The sequence below is a fragment of the Salvelinus sp. IW2-2015 genome, unplaced genomic scaffold, assembly GCF_002910315.2.
Source record: "Salvelinus sp. IW2-2015 unplaced genomic scaffold, ASM291031v2 Un_scaffold1370, whole genome shotgun sequence".
In the NCBI taxonomy this organism is placed as follows: Eukaryota; Metazoa; Chordata; class Actinopteri; order Salmoniformes; family Salmonidae; genus Salvelinus; species Salvelinus sp. IW2-2015.
This window is the reverse complement of record NW_019942862.1, coordinates 80,951-85,694: the sequence shown is the minus strand read 5'-3', so window position 1 is coordinate 85,694 and position 4,744 is coordinate 80,951. Positions and strand designations below refer to the sequence as shown.

Sequence of the window (4,744 nt, the reverse complement as noted above, 5' to 3'; positions counted from 1 at the left end):
GTCCATCAGGTTGATCATAGTCCGACAGGAATCTGGTCCAAATCCATCTGTTTTCAGATCTTTGTCTGTATCGGAGAGAGAGAGAGAGAGAGAAAAAGAGAGAGAGAAAAAGAGAGAGAAAAAGAGAGAGAGAAAAAGAGAGAGAGAAAAATAGAGAGAGAAAAAGAGAGAGAGAAATAGGGGAAGATGGAGAGAGAACGAGATAAGTGGAAAAACTAATTTTGTGTTTTCAAACTGCACCTGTAATATCCAAATCCAAATATTTACATATTTCCACTGTAAAGTTTCTGCCTGGAAGGAGCGACAGTTTAGGTCTCTGCTGAAGGCAGGTGGCTGGGTTTTAGTCACACATACAGATACAGAGTAGAATACTGTGTTCTTATTCTATTCCTGTGGACTCACGCTTGGTCATGATCCTGTTCAAAATAGTCTGCAGCTCTGTGGCACTGATCTCCATGTCCTGTAGGCCGAACAGAGAGACCATGAGAAAAGACTACATCAGACCCTTCACTCTGCTCTACCCTCATTGCCCAACACGACTCCTCACCTCTCCAGCCAGTTGTCTAAACAGACTCTTGAAGCCAGCGTCGATCTGGCTCTCGTCCAGCTGGGACTGAAACAGAGACAGAGGAATGTAAACTCACAGAGGAATGTAAACTTGCAGAGGAATGTAAACTCACAGAGGAATGTAAACTCACAGAGGAATGTAAACTCACAGAGGAATGTAAACTCACAGAAGAATGTAAACTCACAGAGGAATGTAAAACTCACAGAAGGAATGTAAACTCCACAGAGGAATAGGAATGTAAACTCACAGAAGAATGTAAACTCTTCACTTTGATTTGTTTAGGAATAGTGTATAAAAAATGGACTCCCTATTCCCTATATAGTGCACTACATTCAACCAATGCCCTAATCAAAAGCACCACACTATTTAGCCAATTAGGTGACATTTGGGACACAACCCATGTCTCCTCCACTCACCTCTGCTGGTAGTTCAGCTGTGACTTCATCATCCAGCTCCCTAACAGACAGAAAATAACACCAGTATCAATATCCTTCAATCAAATGCATCACCTTATACCATCCATAATCAACCTATCATATTTCCTGTCCACCTCTCACTTCTCCATCACTCACTCATAGTTGGCAGGTTTCTCAGAGAAGACCCTGAGGACGAAGTCRCCCTCCTTCTTGGGTTCAAAGGTGGAGGGGACAATGATGTACTCCCCGGCAGGCAGCTGGAAGCGAGAGCTCACCTCTCTCAGGTTGATGAAGAGCTCAGAGCGGGCGCTGGAACCGTGRGTCAGGAAGAAGTCTCTCTTCAGGTGGACGCCTGATTTACCCATGTACTAAGAGGACAGAGAGAGTAGTGGGAAAATGCTGTGAGGGAGGTGAACTCACTAACCCTTGACCTCTAACCGCTAACCCTTAACCCCTGATCTGCCCACATACTCAGGGCAGGGGAAAGCAGTATGAGTGAGTTAGTTAAACTAGGTGAACTTAACCCCTGTACTAAGAGGATGGAGAGGAGGGAAAGCTCTGTGAGTGAATTAGTTGAATGAACTATAACCCTTGACCTCTAACCCCTGATCTGCCCACATACTGAGAAGAAAGCACTGTGGGCAAGTTAGTTCACTTCAGAGAAGTTGAGTTCATTGCACCCCCTTCTAGGTGAACCTAACCCCTGACTGTGAGGGAAGTAAATATCTGAACCCTTGACCTCTGAGCTTTGACCTTAAAGCGGCAATCAGCAGTTGAAACAKTAACAAAGCGTTTTCCCCATCCCTGTTTCAGTAAAACGCTGCAGGATGGGGCTGGAGAAATGTAAATACTCTCAATTCTTTTGACTATGGATGCAAGGAAAGACCATCCATGATATAGAAATGATAGTTTCAACTATGTTTTGAGYRTATATGGTGTTTGTTTAAATTGACTTTGTTCACYAACATTGAAGTAAAACAAGCTGATATGTTGGGTTCTGATGGGGTGACATTTGAACTAAGCTCATGAGGCATTTCTTAGTTCTATTCTTCAAGGCCGGCCTACATACCATAATGCCTACATACCATAATGCCTACATACCATAATAGTCGAAAAATGGATGCAGCAACTGCAGATCTCCCCTTCAAGAGCACAATGTTGCCACAGCATGAGGAGAGTGCCACCATGCATCTCCATGTGAGACAATTGGCTGTGAGCCTAAGCACYAGCTGCACCGACCATTATAGGCCTTTTGGCTGGATTCCACTTCTTCAGCTATGACACACTGTCCAACAGGTTTTAACGCACTCTAAATATCTAGCAAATGGACCAACAGGATCATAGTTATGCTGGACTCTCACAGCTTATCACAAGATTAACTTACAACCTAACGTCAAAGAATACTGGCCAGCAGAATATACATACCTCATTAGGAACCTGAAGAGAGACACAGAAAAATATAGGATTTAGATAGAAACATCCAGCCAATTCTACTTGTTCAAAACACTTTCCTTGACAAACTGTCGTATTGCCTTYCTTACACTTTAAAACTCAAAGAAAAAAGTTTAACAAGATACAAAGATCAGTTTCTTGCCTCGTAGATGGCGAAACCGATGGTCTCCATGTCTTTGCCCTCCTTGCGTTTCTTTCTCCGGTCCTTCTGCATGAGCGCCACCAGGAAGCTGCAATCTGATTGGCCYGCTGTGTCGGGGTGCTGCAGMGCAACCTTGAATTGCGGATTGATCCAGAATGTGGCTAATGATTGTGGGGGAAACAGTTATTAGAAGACTCTAGAGAAGGAAACATTTTAATCAACTGTTTATTAGACACCATTTCTTTATCCTCACGCATCCAGTAGAAGTTGCTTTTAGGTACATGTCTAGCTTCAGCCTACCCTCCCAAATTGTAATCTTAACCATGGGAGAAAAAKAACTCCTTTACTCATTGACTAGGAGTAACTGTCTTTATCCTTCTCTCTTTGCTACAGCCTGGCTGGGCCACTTCCCTCTCTCCTCTGCCTCCTTCTCTGCCTCCTTCCCTGCCTCCTTCTTTCCATCCTCCCTGCCTCCTCACCAGGGAAGTTCCTGCAGCCCCCAGCCGTGCTTCCTGACCTCCACTCCCCCTGGTAGACGGCTGAGCTCCACTTCTTCTGCTGGGTGGCCTCCAGGGCGTCTGCTGTCAGGTTGCAGATCTCCAGACGTGTGAACTCAAGCAGGAAGTCACTGAACGACATCCTGATAGAAGGGAYGGAGAGYGGGGAGGGAGATTGAGAGTCGGTCAGGTATACGATGCATTAGCGCACACCTACTCTCAAGTACCATACCGATCGGCCAATAAGACATCCGACTTGGTGTCACAAATACATACACATAAACAAACACACACTCACCAGAACTCTCCGTCCTCACTGCAGTTCTGMAGTCGCCCTCTGACTGAGCGGTCAACACCCTCCCACTCTCTGGAGCTGAAACATCCACAATGAAAACACATCACTGACTGTATTTCAACAACAAATAGTAGTTATATGATATATGATATGACAGCAAATAAACTCACTAGTTTTATGACATATGACAACTATAAACTCACTAGTAATATGATATATGATATGACAACTATAAATTCACAAGTTACATGATATATGATATGACAGTCAATAAACGCACTAGGTTATATGATATGAAGTATAACATACTAGATATGGGCTATAATGAATATGAGAACTATAACTCACAAGTTACGATGATATATGATATGACAGTCTAAAGCCCACTAGTTATGTGATATGAAGCTATAGAACTCACTAGATATGCTATATGATGATGACATACTATAAATTCCAAAGTTAATGATATATGATACTGACAGTTATAACGCCCTAGTTATATGATATATGATCTGACAACTATATAACTCATAGTGATATGATATACCTGATATGACAGTTAATAGACCCCTAGTTTATGATAGTATGATATGACAACTAACATACTTCACTAGTGATATGATATATGATACTGACGTTTATAAACCACTAGTTATATAGTATTAGTGATATGACAACTATGAAATCATGTGACTGAAAAATATGATATGAAGTTATTACTCATAGTGATATGATTAATATGATTGGAGAGTTATTTGATATCGCATTCAGTCATTTTAGAATAAGGCTGTATGGTAAAAAAGTGGTGAAACAACGTCATGGGGTCGGAAATACACGGTATTCTGACATTCATGTATGTTAGTTGAGAGGTGTTAAGGAGTGAAGCTGCTGTTGGTACTTGTCACTGCTCAGGCCCCCAGTCCAGTCTGATCTCCCGCAGGGGTTGCGGATACAGGACCAGTTTGGGTTCTTATGTCCGCCCTGTATCACAACGTGATGTGAGAGGGATATGCAGGTTGAAAGCAGACGCTTAAGTAGCTGGGAAATCACGAGCCCTTCGAGTCAATCAATACTGATGCAAATGGGATACCGATTTGTATTGGTATTAACGTGGTCCTTTTCGTGTCCAATTGGATGTAATTATTGGTTCTCTTGTTTGGAACCCACTAAAAAACTGGGGTTCCCTCTTAGTGTGAATCAAGCATTGGGCTCACCTCGTCGACGCGTGTCAAGTGAGTAGGCGTGGCACTTTTCACTAGCTTTCTTAAGGTCAGCCTCCATGTCATGACTGCCGGTGATCTGGGGATGAGAAGAATAGGACACGGGGTAGGGAAAGACACAACGGCACACAAAGCACGCACGATCGCACACACA

The 4,744-nt window shown here is 43.1% G+C and overlaps 1 pseudogene; it reads right to left on the bottom strand.

Moving 5' to 3' along the window:
* The window catches only part of LOC112070572 (calpain-1 catalytic subunit-like), a 52,494-nt pseudogene that overhangs the window by 5,109 nt on the left and 42,641 nt on the right, over window positions 1–4,744 (bottom strand).